Source organism: Pongo abelii, chromosome 9 (genome assembly GCF_028885655.2).
Source record: "Pongo abelii isolate AG06213 chromosome 9, NHGRI_mPonAbe1-v2.0_pri, whole genome shotgun sequence".
NCBI lineage: Eukaryota > Metazoa > Chordata > Mammalia > Primates > Hominidae > Pongo > Pongo abelii.
The window spans coordinates 67,743,447-67,761,503 of NC_071994.2; the positions used below are offsets into that span (position 1 = coordinate 67,743,447).

Consider the following 18,057-nt stretch of genomic DNA (forward strand, 5'->3'; position numbering starts at 1 on the left):
TTCAAGACATAGTACAATAAGATATAAATAGAAACAACAAAAAATTAAAATGTGGGGAGACAAAGTTAAAGTTTGTATTAGTTTTTATTAGTTTCCTTTTTGTTTATTAGTTAGTTTACACAATTAGTGTTACATTGTCATCAGTTTAAAATAATGGGTTATAAGATATTATTTGCAAACCTCATGGTAACCTCAAATCTAAAAACATACAATGGATACACAAAAAATAAAAAACAAGAAATTAAAACATACCACCAGAGAAAATCACCTTCATTAAAAGGAAGACAGGAAGGAAGGAAAGAAGGAAGAGAAGACCAAAAACAACCAGAAGACAAATAACAAAATGGCAGGAGTAAGTCCTTACTTATCAATAATAACATTGAATGTAAATGGACTAAGCTCTCTAATCAAAAGATGCAGAGTGGCTGAATGGATTTTTTAAAAAAAAGACTCAATGATCTGTTGCCTACAAGAAACACACTTCATCTATAAAGACACACATAAACTGAAAATAAAGGGATGGAAAAAGATGCTTTATGCAGACGGAAACTAAAAAAGAGCAGAAGTAGCTATGCTTATAACAGACAAAACAGATTTCAAGACAAAATCAAGGCTGGGTGTGGTGGCTCACACCTGTAATCCCAGCAATTTGGGAGGCCGAGGCGGGCAGATCACCTGAGGTCAGGAGTTCGAGACCAGCCTGGCCAACATAGTGAAACCCCATCTCTACTAAAAATACAAAAATTAGCCTGGCATGGTGGCACACACCTGTAATCCCAGCTACTCAGGAGGCTGAGGCAGGAAAATTGCTTGAACCCAGGAAGTGGAGGTTGCAGTGAGCTGAGATTGCACCATTGCACTCCAACCTGGGTGACAGAGTGAGACTCCGTCTCAAAAAAAAAGACAAAAACTATAAAAAGAGACAAAGAAGGTCATTACATAATGATAAAGGGGTCAATTCAGCAAGAGAATATAACAATTATATATGCACCCAACACTGAAGCACCCAGATACATAAAGCAAATACTATTAGAGCTAAAGAGAGAGACGGACTCCACTACAATAATAGCACAAGATTTCAACACCCCACTTTCAGCATTGGACAGATCATCCAGACAGAAAATCAACAAAGAAACATCAGACTTAATCTGCACTACGGATCAAATGGACCTAATAGATATTTATAGGACATTTCACACAATGGTTACAGAATACACATTCTTCTCCTCAGCACATGGATCATTCCCAAGGATGGATCATATGTTAGGCCACAAAACAAGTCTTAAAGCATTAAAAAAAATGAAATAATATCAAGGATCTTCTCTGACCACAATGAAATAAAACTAGAAATCAATAACAAGAGGAATTTTAGAAACTATACAAACACATGAAAATTAATATGCTCCTGAATAACCAGTGGGTCAACTAAGAAATTAATAAGAAAATTAAAAAATTTCTTGAAACAATAATGGAAACACAACATATCAAAACCTGTGGGATACAGTGAAAGCAGTACTAAGAGGGAAGTTTATGGCTATAAGTGCCTACACCAAAAAAGATAAAAAGTCTGGATGCATTCGCTCATGCCTGTAACTCCAGCACTTTGGGAGGCCAAGGTGGGCAGATTGCTTGAGCTCAGGAGTTTGAGACCAGCCTGGGCAACATGGCAAAACCCCATCTCTACTAAAAATACCAAAAATATTAGCCAGGCATGGTGGCACATGTCTGTAGTCCCAGCTACTTGGGCGGCTGAGGCATGCGAATTGCTTGGACCTGGGAGGCGGAGGTTGCAGTGAGCCAAGATTGGCCACTGCACTCCAGCCTGGGTGACTGAGTGAGACTCTGTCTCAAACAAACAAATGAACAAACATACAAACTTCAGGTAAACAACCTAATGATGCCTCTTAAAGAACTAGAAGAGCAAGCGCAAACCAAACCCAAAGTCAGTAGAAGAAAAGAAATAATAAAGACCAGAGCAGAAATAAATGAAATTGAAACAAATAAAACAATACAGAAGATGAAAACAAAAAGTTCATTTTTTGAAAAGATAAATAAGGCCGGGCGCTGTGGCTCACACCTGTAATCCCAGCACTCTGGGAGGCTGAGGCGGGGGGATCACAAGGTCAGGAGATCGAGACCACGGTGAAACCCCGTCTCTACTAAAAAATACAAAAAATTAGCTGGGCCTGGTGGTGGGCGCCTGTACTCCCAGCTACTCAGGAGGCTGAGGCAAGAGAATGGCGTCAACCTGTGAGGGGGAGCTTGCAGTGAGCCAAGATCGCGCCACTGCACTCCAGCCTGGGCGACAGAGCGAGACTCCATCTCAAAAAGAAAGAAAAGATAAACAAAATGACAAACCTTTAGCCAGACTAAGAAAAACAGAGAGAAGACTGAAATAAATAAAATGAGAGGTGAAAAGGGAGACGTTACAACTGATACCAAGAAATTCAAAGGATCTTAGGTACTACTATGAGTAAGTATATGCCAACAAATTGGAAAACTTAGAAAAAAATAGATAAATTTCTAGATACATGCAACCTACTGAGTTGAACCATGAAGAAATTAAAAACTTTAACAGACCAATAGTAAGTAACAATTTCAAAGCCAAAATAAAGTCTGCCAGCAAAGAATAGCCTGGGGCTCAATAGTTTCACTGATGAATTTTACCAAACATTTAAATAACTAATACCAATCCTACTCAAACTATTCAAAAAAATTGAGGAGGAAGGAATACTTTCAAACTCATTCCATGAGGCCATTATTACCCTGATAGCAAAACCAGACAAAGACACATCAAAAAAAAAAAAAAAAAGAAAGAAAGAAAAGAAAAAAGAAAGAAAACAACAGGCCAATATCCCTGATGAACATTGATGCAAAAATCCTCAACCAAATACTATTAGGTTGGTGCAAAAGTAATTGCGGTTTCAGACTGTGAATTTTAAATCATTATAACTAGGCTCAAACACATCTTTATTAATCAAAACAGGAAACATTACAATCAACACATTTTTGCCAGTGAGAAATGTTTATTCCTATAGTGTGAAAATCCATGCTTCAGGATTCAACAAACTCTGGGAAATCATTTTCTGCATCCTGCTGGTTGTGGAAGCGTTTTCCATACAAAAAGTTGTTGAGATGCTTGTAGAAGTGGTAGTCAGTTGGTGAGAGGTCAGGTGAGTACGGCAGATGAGGCAAAACTTCATAGCCCAATTTGCTCAACTTTTGAAGTGTTGGTTGCGTGACGTGTGTTCGGGTGTTGTCGTGGAGAAGAATTGGGCCCTTTCTGTTGACCAATGCTGGCTGCAGTTGTTGCAGTTTTTGGTGCATCTCGTCCGTTTGCTGAGCATACTTCTCAGATGTAATGGTTTTGCCAGGATTCAGAAAGCTATACTGGATCAGACTAGCAACAGACCACCAAACAGTGGCCATGACCTTTTTTGGCGCAAGTTTGGCTTTGGGAAGTGCTTCGGAGCTTCTTCTCAGTCCAACCACTAAGCTGGTCATTGCCAGTTGTTGTATAAAATCCACTTTTTGTCACATGTCACAACCCGATCAAGAAATGGTTCACTGTTATTGCACAGAATAAGAGAAAACAACACTTCGAGACAACATTTTTTAAAATTTTTGCTCAGCTCATGAAGCACCCACTTATCAAGACACCTTTTTTCACCTTTTTTTTTTCCACCTTTTTCACCTTTCCAATTTGCTTCAAATGCCACATGACCATAGAATGGTCGACGTGGAGTTCTTTGGCAGCTTCTCGTGTAGTTGTAAGAGGATCAGCTTTGATCATTGCTGTCAGCTGGTCATTGTCAACTTCTGATGGCTGGTCATACACTCCTCATCTTCAAGGCTCTTGTCTCCTTTGCAAAACTTCTTGAACCACCACTGTACTATACATTCATTAGCAGTTCCTGGGCCAAATGCCTTATTGATGTTATGAGTTTTCTTGCTGCTTTATGACCCACTTTGAACCCAAATAAGAAAATTGCTCCAATTAGCTTTTTGCCTAACATCATTTCCATAGTCTAAAATCAACATAAAATAAACAACAAATAATAAGTCATTAGCAAGAAAACATAAAGCGAGAAATGTCCATTAAAATGATGTATGACCTAACCACATTTATTGAAGAATGTATTCCAATATCAAACGGCAAATTCCAACAATGCAAAAACTGCAATAGTTTTGCACTCACCTTAATAGCAAACTGAATTCAACAACACATTAAAAAGATCATTCATCATGACCAAGTGAGATTTATCCCAGGGATGCAAGGATGATTTGTCAAATGCAAATCAATCAATGTGATACATCATATCTACAGAATGAGGGACAAAACTATACTATCATTTCAATTCACACTGAAAAAGCATTTGATAAAATTCAACATCCCTTCACTATAAAAACCCTAAAAAAAACCCTGGGTGTAGAAGGAACATATTTCGGCCGCGCACGGCGGCTCACGCCTAAAATCCCAGCACTTTGGGAGGCCAAGGTAGGTGGATCACTTGAGGTCAGGAATTCGAGACCGGCCTGACCAACATGGCGAAACCCCATCTCTACTAAAAATACAAAAAAATTAGCCAAGCATGGTGGTGCACACCTGTGATCCCAGCTACTCAGGAGGCTGAGGCAGGAGAATCACTTGAACCCAGGAGGCGGAGGTTGCAGTGAGCCGAGATTGCACCATTGCACTCCAGCCTGGGCGACAAAAGCGAAACTCTGAAAAAAAAAAAAGAACATACTTCAACATAGCCCTACATGACAGACCCACAGCTAGTGTCGTACTCAATGGTGAAAAACTGAAAGTCTTTCTTCTAAGATCTAGAGCATGACAAGGATGCCCACTTTCATCACTGTTATGCAACACGGTACTGGAAGTTCCAGCTAGAGCAATCAGACAAGAGAAAGAGAGAAAGGGCATCCAAATTGGAAAGGAAGAAATCAAATTATCCTTGTTTGCAGATGATATGATCTTATATTTAGAAAAACCTAAAGACACCACTAAAAAATTATTAGAACAGATATACAAATTCAGTAAACTTGCAGGAAATAAAACAATATACAAAAGTCAACATGCAAAATCAACATATATCGGTACACACAGCTATTATTGGGTTAAAAAAAAAGAGAACATAACATATAAAAATCATTTCTAGGCCAGGCACGGTGGCTCAAGCCTGTAATCCCAGCACTTTGGGAGGCAGAGGCGGGTGGATCAAGAGATCAGGCGTTCAAGACCAGCCTGGCCAACATGGTGAAACCCTGTGTCTACTAAATATACAAAAATTATCCAGGCATGGTGGTGCGCACATATAGTCCCAGCTACTCAGGAGGCTGAGGCAAGAGAATCACTTGAACCTGGGAGGCAGAGATTACAGTGAGCTGAGATCGCACCACTGCACTCCAGCCTAGGCAACAGAGTGAGACTTCGTCCCCCGCCAAAAAATAATAAAAATAAAAAATAAATTAAAATAAATTTAAAATTCGGCCTGTAATCCCAGCACTTTCAGAGGCTGAGGTGGGCGGATCACGAGGTCAGGAGATCAAGACCATCCTGGCCAATGTGGTGAAACTCCCATCTCTACTAAAAATACAAAAATTAGCTGGGGATGGCAGTGTGTGCCTGTAATCCCAGCTACTTGGGAGGCTGAGGCAGAAGAATTGCTTGAACCCGGGAGGTGGAGGTTGCAGTGAGCTGAGATCACACCACTGCACTCCAGCCTGGTGACAGAGCTAGACTCCATCTCAAAAAATAAATAAATTAAAATTAAAATTAAAAATTAAAAAATAATTTAAAAAATTTCTATATGCCAACAGCAAACAATCTGAAAAATCATAAAAGTAATCCCATTTACAATAGCTACAAATAAAATAAAATACCTAGGAATTAATTTAACCAAAGAAGTGAAATATTTCTACAATGAAAACTATAAAACATGATTGAAAGAAATTGAAGAGGACATTAAAAAAGGAAAAATAGTCCATGTTCATGGATTGGAAGAATCCATATTGTTAAAATGTCCATACTATCCAAAGCAATCTATGGATTCAATACAATACCTATCAAAATACTAAAGACATTCTCCACAGAAAGAGAAAATGCAATCCTAAAATTTATATGGAACTGCAAAAGATCCAGAATAGCCAAAGCTATCCTGAGGAAAAAAAAAAAAAAACTGGAGGAATCACATTACCTGACTTCAAATTATACTACAGAACTGTAGTAACCAAAGTAGCATAGTACAGGCATAAAAACAGACACATGGACTAATGGAACAGAATAGAGAACCCAGAAACAAATCCATACATCTACAGTGAACTCATTTCTCAACAAAGGGGCCAAGAGCATACAATGGAGAAAAGACAGTGTCTTTAACAAATGGTGCTGAGAAAACTGGATATCCATATGCAGAAGAATGAAACTAGACCCCTGTCTTTCACCATATAAAAAACTCAAATCAAAATGGATTAACGACTTAAATCTCAGACCTCAAACTATGAAACTACTAAAGAAAATATTGAGGAAACGCTCCAGGACATTGGACTGGGCAAAGGTTTCTTGAGTAATGCCCCACAAGCACAGGCAACCAAAGCAAAAATGGACAAATGAGATCACGTCAAGTTTAAAAGCTTCTGCACAGCAAAGGAAACAATCAGCAAAGTGAAGAGACAACCCACAGCATAGGAGAAAATATTTGCAAACTATCCTTCTGACAAGGAATTAATAACCAGAATATATAAGGAGCTCAAACAACTCTATAGGAAAAAATCTAATAATCCAATTTTATTTATTTAATTATTTATTTATTTATTTATTGAGATGGAGTCTTGATGTCACCCAGGCTGGAGTGCAGTGGCGCGATCTCGGCTCACTGCAAGCTCCGCCTCCCAGGTTTACGCCATTCTCCTGCCTCAGCCTCTTGAGTAGCTGGGACTACAGGCGCCCGCCACCATGCCCGGCTAATTTTTTGTATTTGTAGTAGAGACGGAGTTTCACCGTGTTAGCCAGAATGCTCTTGATCTCCTGACCTCGTGATCTGCCTGCCTTGGCCTCCCAAAGTGCTGGGATTACAGGTGTGAGCCACTGTGCCCGGCCTTATTTATTTATTATTATTTATTTTGAGATGAAGTCTTGCTCTGTAGCCCAGGCTGAAGTGCAGTAGTGCAATCTCGGCTCACTGCAACCTCCCCCTCTTGGGTTCAATCAATTCTCCTGCCTCAGCTTCCCAAGTACCTGGGATTACAAGCATGCACCACCATGCCCAGCTAACTTTTTGTGTAGAGACAGGGTTTCACCATGTTGGTCAGTCTGGTCTCGAACTCCTGACCTCAAGTGATCTACCCGCCTCGGCCTCCCAAAGTCCTGGGATTACAGGCATGAGCCACTGTGCCTGATCTGTGTGTCTCCTTTTGATAAATGTCTATTCAGATCTTTTGCCTATTTAAAAACTGGATTGGCCGGGCACAGTGGCTCACCAAAGATCTGAATAGACATTTATCAAAAGGAGACATACAGGTCAGGGGCAGTGGCTCATGCCTGTAATCCCAGGACTTTGGGAGGCCGAGGGGGGTGGATCACCTGATGTCAGGAGTTTGAGACCAGCCTGACCAACATGGTGAAACCCCGTCTCTATTGAAAATACAAAAATTAACTAGGCATGGTGGTGTATGCCTGTAATCCCAGCTACTTGGGAGGCTGAGGTAGAAGAATTGCTTGAACATGAGAGGCAGAGTTTGCAGTGAGCCGAGATCGTGCCACTGCACTCCAGCCTGAGCGACAGAGCAAGACTCCATCTCTAAAAAAAAAAAACCTAAAAGAGTATAATTGGATTATTTATAACACAAAGGATAAATGCTTGAGGGTATGGATGCCTCACTTCCCCGATGTGATTATTACACATTGTATGGCTGTATCAAAATATCCCATATGCCCTATAAACATATATACCTACTATATACCCTCAAAAATTAAAAATAAATTTTTATAAGTAAATTTTAAAAATTGTCAAAAAATCTGACTTCTAAGAGTTGTTGCATGGATTGAATGAGAGAACAATAAGTCAAAGTGCTTAGGTGCCTACTAAAGAGAGAGCCAGGAGGAAGGCTTTGTCATCTCTAAAACAGGATAGGGCAGACGGAATTACGACATGAGTCCTGAAGAGCCATCCCCTTGCCTTTTCTGATATACTTAGAGCTCTCCTCTCTTTCAAGCCATGTATGCCTGACCCTTCCTCATTTCCTCACGTGGCTTTGTCCCTCCTCTAGCTTTGCTCTTGGGAAAGGAGCTTGTGCTTCTGTTTTTTAATCTGGTTTCTTCATCTGGAATGACCTTCCCGCCACCCTCAGACAAACAGCTTTGTGCTCTGGCTGCAGTCTGTGGAGAGGTGCTGATAAGGAAGAGGGCTTCCTGGATCCCTCTGGTTCACTGTAGCCTCACTTCAATGTGGTGCAGTGCAATGTCAAGAGCAGCGTCAAAGGCTCTGTTGTGTCTCCCCCACCAACCCCATTCTAGCCTCAGAACATTAGGATTGCTCACACACACTCTGGCTGATGTTGACTGCATCGCCTGCCTTCCATTTGAGGTTTTTGTTTTGTTTTTCTGAGACAGGGTCTTGCTCTGTCCCCTAGGCTGGAGTGCAGTGGCACGATCTTGGCTCACTGCAGCCTCCACCTCCCAGGTTCAAGCGATTCTCATGCCTCGGCCTCCCAAGTAGCTGGGATTACAGGCACAGCCACCACACCCAGCTAATTTTTGTATTTTTAGCAGAGATGGGGTTTCACCATGTTGGCCAGGCTGGTCTCGAACTCCTGGCCTCAAGTGATCTGCCCACCTCGGCCTCCCAAAGTGCTGGGATTACAGGCGTGAGCCACTGCACCCAGCCCCATTTAAGATTTTTGAAGGATCCAAGCTGTAACTGTTTCTGCCCATCCCATCCCCACTCTCAGCCTCCACTACCAAGCTCTACTGACTTTCAGGGTCCTGTGTGCTTGAAACCAATTATTAGAAACAATTGGCTCTGTCAGTATGCTTGTCAGCCAATTGTTAGAAACAACACAGCACAGAAAAATAACCAGTGTAAAATAAGTGCAAATAAAATAAATATAGAAAGAATATTCTGTGCTCTTGGTTTTTTTTTTTTGTTTTTTTTTTGTTTGTTTTTTTTTTTTTTTGAGACAGTGTCTTGCTCTGTCGCCCAGCCTGGAGTGCAGTGGTGCATCTTGGCTCACAGCAAGCTCCGCCTCCCGGGTTCATGCCATTCTCCTGCCTCAGCCTCCCGAGTGGCAGGGACTACAGGCGCCTGCCACCACGCCCGGCTAATTTTTTGTATTTTTTAGTAGAGACGGGGTTTCACCGTGTTAGCCAGGATGGTCTCAATCTCCTGACCTCATGATCCGCCCGCCTCAGCCTCCCAAAGTGCTGGGATTACAGGCATGAGCCACCACGCCCGGCCTCTCTTGTATTAGTTCTAACAACTATTCATTTGATCATTTTGGATTTCTAGGCCGACAATCAGGTAATTGATAATAATTCTCTCATCCACTTTAGTATTTTGACTTTTATTCCATCATCTAATTGCATTAACTCGCACTTCTAGAACAACATTAAATAACAGAGATGGTGAGAATCCTTGTCTAGCTCCTGACTTTAATGGGGATATTAATAATAATATTGATTGGGCCGGCGCAGTGGCTCATGCTTGTAATCCCAGCACTTTGGGAGGCTGAGGCGGGTAGATCACCTGAGGTCAGAAGTTCGAGAACAACCTGGCCAACATGGTGAAACCCCCATCTCTATAAAAATACAAAAATTAGCCAGGCGTGGTGGCGGGCACCTGTAATTCCAGCTACTGGGGAGGCTGAGTGGGGAGAATCACTTGAACCCGGGAGACGGAAGTTGCAGTGAGCTGACATCACACCATTGCACTCCAGCCTGGGCAACAGAGAGAGACTTCCTCTCAAAAAAAAAGGGAGAGAATTAGGGCCTTGCATTGGCCTAAGGGAATGTTGTGACCGGTTTGATCTATCCAGACCATTCAAACATCCTCCATATCAGCAATAAGGCTGTTCTGCTTTCTTATCTCATTTGTGTATTCACTGGAGTAGCACTTTTAATCTCCTTCAAGAACTTTTCCCTTGCATTTACAACTTAGCTAACTAACTTTCAGCCTGTGCCAGCTTTCGACATGCCTTCCTAAGTAAGCTTAATTATTTCTAGCTTTTGAGAATGAGAGATGTGTGACTCTTTCTTTCATTTGAACACTTAGAGGCCACTGTAGGGTTCCAACTGGCCTAATTTTAGTATTTTTGTGTCTCAGGAAATGAGGAGGTTGCAGTAGAGAGAGAGAGACAGGGGAACACCCAGTCCATGCAGTAGTCAGAACACACACAACATTTATAGATTAAATTCACCATCTTGTATGGGCATGGTTTGTGGCACCCCGAAACAATTACAGTTGTAACATCAAAGATCAGAGATCAACATAATAGATATAATAATAATGAAAAAGTTTGAAATTTTGCAAAAATTACTAAAATATGACAAAGAAACACGAAATGAGCAGATGCTGTTGGAAAAATGGCCTGATAGACTTGCTAAATATAGAGTTACCACAAACCTTCAATTTGTAAAAATGCAGTGTTTGGCTGGGCACAATGGCTCATGCCTGTAATCCCAGCATTTTGGGAAGCTGAGGCAGGCGAATCACTTGAGGCCAAGAGTTCGAGATCAGACTGGGCAAAATGGCAAAAAACCGTATCTACTAAAAATACAAAAAATTAGTGGGATGTGGTGGTACACACCTGTAATCTCAGCTACTCAGGAGGCTGAGGCAGAAGAATCACTTGAACCTGGGAAGTGGAGGCTGCAGTGAGCCAAGATCACTCCACTGCACTCCAGCCTGAGCAACAGAGCGAGACTCTGTCTCAAAAAATAAAAAAATAAAATAAAGAAGACGTCCAAGCACAGGGGGCCCCATTTTATAACAAAACCAGTCCCTGCTTATCTGTGGTTTCACTTTCTGCAGTTTCAGTTACCTGGGGTCTGAAAAATAAAAATTTTTTTAATGAAGTATTTGCAAAGCCTGATGAAGCAGAGCAATAAAATGAGATATGCCTGAGTTTTACATTTTGTTTTTCCTTTTTAATGTTTTTAATTTTAATTTTTTGATTGTTTTAATTTAAAAAAATATTTTTTGAGACAGAGTCTTGCTCTGTTGCCCAGGTTGGAGTGCAGGGTACCATCTTAGGTCACTGCAGCTTTCACCTCCCAGGCTCAAGTGAGTCTCCTGCCTCAGTCTCACAGTAGCTGGGATTACAGGCATGCGCCACCACACCTGGCTAATTTTTGTATTTTTAGTAGAGATGGGGTTTCACCATGTTGGCCAGGCTGATCCCAAGCTCCTGACCTCAGGTGATCCGCCTGCCTCAGCCTCCCAAACTGCTAGGATTACAGGCGTGAACCACTGTGCCCAACCTTAATTTTTAATTATACTTTTCTATTTCACAATCTAATCCCAAGATGTGCCTGTGTTTTTTAAGGTGTTCTACATCTACATTTATAAATGAGACTGGTCCATAGTTTTCCTGCTGTATGATGTAAAATTTTGGCTTTATGAAACACTGGGATGTTTATCTATCCTTTGGAATATGAGTATGATTGATTACCTGAATGTTTGAAAGAAGTTGCTCGTTAACCTATCTAGTTTTAGCTTAGGTCCTTAAGCATATCTTTTGACAGCTTTTATCCATGATTATTTATCTGTTTAGATTTTGAGTCCCAATTGGTAATTTTATATTTCCTCAAATATTATCTATTTCATTCAGATTTTATATTGTATTAGTATTGGGTTGGGCAAGGTATTCCCTTGTAATTCTCATTTCCTCTATACTGATGGCTATAAACCCTTTCTCACTCCTGATGTGTATATTTATGCCATTTCTTTTTTAGTTTGTTTTGTTAGCTAGTGGTTCATCAAATTTGTTGCTTGCTTCTTGCCAAATAACCAGATCTTAGAGTTATTCATCAACTATATTGTCTTAAATTTTTTTTTTTTTTTTTTTTTGAGACGGGATTTCCCTCTTGTCACCTAGGCTGGAGTGCAATGGCGCAATCTCGGCTCACTGCAACCTCCACCTCCCAGGTTCAAGTGATTCTCCTGCCTCAGCCTCCCAAGTAGCTGGGATTACAGGTGCCTGCCACCATGCCTGGCTAATTTTTATATTTTTAGTAGAGACAGGGTTTCACCATGTTGGCCAGACTGGTCTCGAACTCCTGACCTCATGATCCGCCCACCTCGGTCTCCCAAAGTGCTGGGATTACAGGCGTGAGCCACCGCGCCTGGCCCCCAAAATTTTTTTTTTAGAGACAGAGTCTTTCCCTGTCGCCCAGGCTGGAGTGCAGTGGTGTGATCATAGCTGACTATAATCTCCAGTTCCTGGGCTCAAGTGACCCTCCTGCCTCAGCCTCTGAGCAGCTGGAACTACAGGCATGCACCACCATGCCTGGCTAATTTTGTTGTTGTTGTTGTAGAGACAAGGTCTTGCTATGTTACCTGGGCCAGTCTTGAACTCCTGGCCTCAAATGATCCTCCTCCCTCGGCCTCCCAAAGCACTGGCATTACAGGCATGAGCCACCACACCTGGCCAATTATATTGTTTTTCTGGTTTTGAAATAATTCAGTTTGCTTTTATCCTTAATTTTTTCCTTTTGCTTTCTTAGGTTTTGCCTTACTGTGACATTTTCCCCTTTTAATTTCCTGCATTGTCTACTTTGTTAATGAACTTTTATTCTCACTAAGCAATAACAGTGTTTACAGCCATGCATTTTCTTGTGAATACTACTTTGGCTGCATTTCATAAGTAGTGTTTCATGAGTTATTTTAAAAATAGTCTATAGTTCTGTTTTTAAGCTTTGTATTGAAGTATGATACACATACAGAAAAGCAAACATATCAAAATACGTTCAGTTTGGTGAATATTCACAAATTCACCCATATTGAGAAACAGAACATTGCCAGTACCAATGATATAATTTGCAGGGCCTAGTGCAAAATGAAAATGCTCAGCCCTTTGGTCAAATATTATTAACAACTTTCAGTGGGGCGCAGTGGCTCACTCCTGTAATCCCAGAACTTTGGGAGGCCAAGGCGGGTGGATCACCCGAGGTCAGGAGTTCGAGACCAGCCTGGCCAACATGGTGAAACCCCATCTCTACTAAAAATACAAAAATTAGCCGGGCATGGTGGCACATGCCTGTAATCCCAGCTACTTGGGAGGCTGAGGCAAGAGAATCACTTGAACCCGGGAGGCGGAGGTTGCAGTGAGCCAAGATCACTCCATTGCACTCCAGCCTGAGCAATAGAATGAGACTCCATCTCAAAAAATAATAATAATAATAATTTTGAAATGGTGACAGCAGAGTGTTAGCCAAATGCTGAGCCTAAGTGCAGGGCTCATGCTCATGTGCTTGTGCACATGCTCATGAAGCTGGTTGGCCCTGGCAACTCACCCTTGGGCTTCCTTCTACTCCCTAACTCGGCCTCCCTACCAAGTGTAACCACTACCTGACTTCAAATGGCAGAGAATTGTTAGTCTGTATGCTTGTGTCTAGTTTCTTTTGCTTAGCATTATGTTTGTGAGGATCATTCATACTTCTATGTGTAATTGAAGAGCATACATTCTCATTGTTATATAGTTTAAAATAGTCCAGCCAGTCGCAGTGGCTCACCCCTGTAATCCCAGCAATTTGGGAGGCTGAGGCGGGCAGACTGCTTAAGGTCAGGAGTTTGAGAGCAGCCTGGCCAACATGATGAAACCCCATCTCTACTAAAAATACAAAACTTAGCCTGGCATGGTGGCACACACCTGTAGTCTCAGCTAGTTGGGAGGCTGAGACACAAGAATTGCTTGAGCCCGGGAGGCGGAGGGTGCAGTGAGCTGAGATCACACCATTGCACGCCACCCTGGGCAACAGGGCAAGACTCCATCTCAAAAAAAAAACAAAAGTCTGTAATTCAGTTTTGGTTTGTCACTGATTAAAGAGTTGTTTAGAACTTAAAAATTTCTCCAAGAGGTTGACTTCCTCAGGCTAAGGACCAACTTCCTAGTTTCAGGGGTGGAGCTAGAAACAGATTGGTTTTCTTTGAATGAGTGGGTCTTTACTCATAGAATAACAGTATGGGTAAGAAACTAGCAAGCTTTATTTTCTCCTCCTGGTCTTCTGATACTCAATGAGGAAGAGAAGAGCCAGTGAGGGTAGTTAAGGATAACAGGTTTTTCCTCTCCAGGCAAAGTATAATAGCACACACTATGGAGATAGGGGCTGAAGTTGTTTTGTCACCTGTGAGTTCTCAAGGAAACTGGGAAGAAATTGGCTCCTTCTTTATCAAGTCAAGGGAGGCACAGCGCTTCTTTCATGGATCTGAACAGGGGCAAGGTCCTTGTGCATGTCCACTACCTCGCTGTCCTGGAGAAGTGGCCAGTGGGTCCTTTCTGTTTATGGGTACAGCTGGGTGGAGTCCTGACAGTGAGAATAGTTGGATATTCAGAGGATAAAGATTAGTAACCCAAACAAGAAGTCCACCCATCCTTAAAGAAAACATTGCTGCAGAGTGAGACTCCGTCTCAAAAAAAAAAAAAATGTTGCTAAAAACGAATCCTACTTTTCCACTTCAAACCTAACATTGGAGCCTAAATTCAAACTACTTTATTGTAATCAACTAAATGAGCGTTATATTTAAGAACTGTAATTCGACTTTGATGACCAACGATAGAAAATCTTTTTCAAAGTGTTATTTGCTTGAGGTGGAAGCCTTGTCATTTTGTTTGTTTCTTTAAAATAAATAATAATTTTGTTTACTCAAAAACAGATCAGGCCAGGCACAGTGGCTTACGCCTGTAATCCCAACACTTTGGAAGGCTAAGGTAGGAGGATCATTTGGGCCCAGGAGTTCGAGACCAGCCTGAGCAACATGGTGAGAACTTGTCTCTAAAAAAATTTTTTTAATTAGCCTGGCATGGTGGCATGAACCTGTGGTCCCAGCTATTCAGGAGACTGGGGGAAGATCACTTGAGCCCAGGAGGTGGAGGCTGCAGTGAGCCGGGTTTGTGCCACTGCACTTCAGCCTGGGTGACAGAGTGAGACCCTGTGTCAAAAAAATAAAAATAAAAAATAAAATAGATCATAAAAAGCTTATAACACAGAATTCAAAAGGCATAAAAAAGAATAGAGTGAAAAGTAAGTCTCCCTCTCACTCCTAGCTCCCACCCATTCCCCAGAGGCAACTCCAGGTTTCTTGTATATCCTATCAGAAATAATCTATGTAAATATATGTAATTTTTCAAATGTTTTTATAAGAAAGTATAGCATATTATGCATACTGTTCTGCTCCCTTATTTTTCACTTAATATTTATTGGAGATTGTTTCATATTAATGCATATAGAACTTCCTCATTCTTTTTTTTTTTTTTGAGTTGGAGTCTCGCTCTGTCACCAGACTGGAGTGCAGTGGTGCGATTTCGGCTCACTGCAAACTCCACCTCCCGAGTAGCTGGGACTACAGGCACCCACCACGACGCCCAACTAATTTTTTGTGTTTTTAGTAGAGACGGGGTTTCACCATGTTAGCCAGGATGGAAACTGCCTCATTCTTTTGAAAGGCTGCATAATATTCATAGTTTGGATGATGAGCCATACTTTTTTTGAAAATGTTTTTCTTTTCTTAACAGCTTTTTTAAAGGTAAATTTACATACCATAAAATTCACCTACTTTAAGTATACAGTTCAGTGATTTGTAGTGAATTCATAGAGTTATGCAGCCATCACCACAATCAAGTTTTAGAACACTGCTCTCACCCCAGTTTTCTTCTTCCCATAATTTATCTTTTAATCATTTAATCAAACTGTTTTTCCTTTCCAGTAATTTGTTTTAACCTTTCCTGAGGTTGTGATTCTTTGTTTTGTAAACTGGGTAGGTTTTGGAGTGGTAGAGATGTGTCAGGAGCGCACCTCGAACCTCATACAGTGCTGATCTTCTCTATTAAACAGTAACTATTGTTCTTTTCATTCAGTTGAAAAAATTGCTGTGAATTTACAGATTGTGGTACAGCACATCCTGAACATTCTGCCAGGGAGCTGCTTGCTCTCCCTCCTTCTTTCGCTCTGCATACTATGATAATCAAAATAAGCAGAGTTTTAAAGATGATAGACAGGTTGGAGAAGATGGACGAGCATCTATCTGCTCTGTCCTTCCAGAAGATGGCTGATTGTGATAAGCATTAGCTAAGTTACAATGGCTACAGACTGCCCTGGGAGAAGTGAGAAGCAGAGGAAAGTGACCTCCCCAAATTTGCTAGTACCCCATCTTGGACAGGCGCTTACCCTTCATTTAGCAGATTATCCCCAAGGCTAATGAGGGAGTATGTGTGACTCCTTCTACCATAGCCCATGGCTATACATACCTGCAATGGAACAGGGGGCACCAGGAGATATACCTGCAATGGAACAGGGGGCACCAGGAGACATACCTGCAATGGAACAGGGGGCACCAGGAGACATACCTGCAGTGGAACAGGGGGCACCAGGAGACATACCTGCAGAAGAATAGGTGGCAGCAGTGCCATCACATGTTCTAGAATGTGAAAGTATGTTCAGATCGTCCATTGCTGTGGTTTTTGCATTTCTTTGAATGGGCTGTCAGTTCTACTCATTATTTTTTTGCCTGATATAAGGTTGTCCATAGTTAGTACTCCAGAACAGGAAATATCACACTAAAATATACAGGGTAAGTAAAAATTATTTTCTCTGATATTGTTCTTCCAAAATTAGTACATTTTTTGTTTTTCTCAGGCCTTTTTTTCTCCTCAGTTCTAATATCACAGCTATGTACCTACCTGTTAGGGACATAACTATAGCTGCATGGTGTTGTGTACCTGTAGTTCTTCCCTACTGTTAATCTACAGTCTTATTTATGTTTCATTTTCTTCTTTCTTTTTACTTATTTATTTATTTGAGATGGAGTCTCACATTGTTGCCTAGGCTGGAATGCAGTGGCGTGATCTGGGCTCCCTGAAACCTCCGCCTCCCAGGTTCAAGTGATTCTCCTGCCTCAGCCTCCGGAGTAGCTGGAATTACAGGCACCTGCCACCACGCCCCGCTAATTTTTTGTATTTTTAGTAGAGACGGGGTTTCACCATGTTGGCCAGGCTGGTCTCGAACTCCTGACCTTGTGATCCACCCATCTTAGCCTTCCCAAGTGCTGGGATTACAGGTGTGAGCCACTGCACCTGGCCCCTTTATTTTTATTTTTTAAAAGTATGGAAGGCTTCATGAATGTGCATGTCATCCTTACACAGGCGCCATGCTAATCTCTATATCATTCCAATTTTTACTATATGTGCTGCTGCAGTGAGCACAAATTTTTACCTTCCAAATGAGTAATTCTCCAATCAAAATTTAAGTAGATGAATCCTGTTCTCTTCTATCTCAACAGGAAAGAGAGGAGAACAAATTGCTGATCAAAACAGGGCCCTAGGGGAAAATGTAGGAAGGGCTTACATGCTTTCTCTGGTCCTGGCTCCTAGCAGTTATATGAGACACACCCAGGTTGTTCAGGAGAAAAATGTATCTGCACAAGGAAGTCACTGCCTGGTCAACCCGAGTTCTCCCTGAGGTGGTGCTCCCCTCCTGCTGGGAAGGACTCTTGTGACTCAACTTGCAGAGAGGAGATGACTGTCTAGCCAACACATCTATGTGCTCAGATATTTAAATTTAGGGGCCAGAAAGAAGAGGAGCCAGGGGAAATCTCTGTAGAAGGTTGAAATGTCAATGGGCCATTGGATACAGACGCACTTGCTAGAGCTGTCATGTGAAGGGAGTCCTCAGGGTGTCTTTCCATGAACTCATCTCTGAGAAGAGCCTGACCACTGTTTCCCAGGGGCCTGCATGTCTGTGATGTGACTTTTCTGAAGATTCCCTTTCTCTTGAAGGAGATCAAACTCTAACACCTGTGAAAGCATGGGTGCGTGGAGAGCCAGAACAGAGACTGGATTTCC

At 41.6% G+C, this 18,057-nt stretch overlaps 1 non-coding gene across 1 annotated transcript; it reads right to left on the reverse strand.

Moving 5' to 3' along the window:
* Window positions 1–17,313: 17,313 nt before the first annotated feature.
* On the reverse strand, window positions 17,314–17,418 carry LOC112135577 (U6 spliceosomal RNA). Its single transcript, XR_002916842.1, has one exon. It is a non-coding gene; the product is annotated as a U6 spliceosomal RNA (small nuclear RNA).
* Window positions 17,419–18,057: the final 639 nt, after the last annotated feature.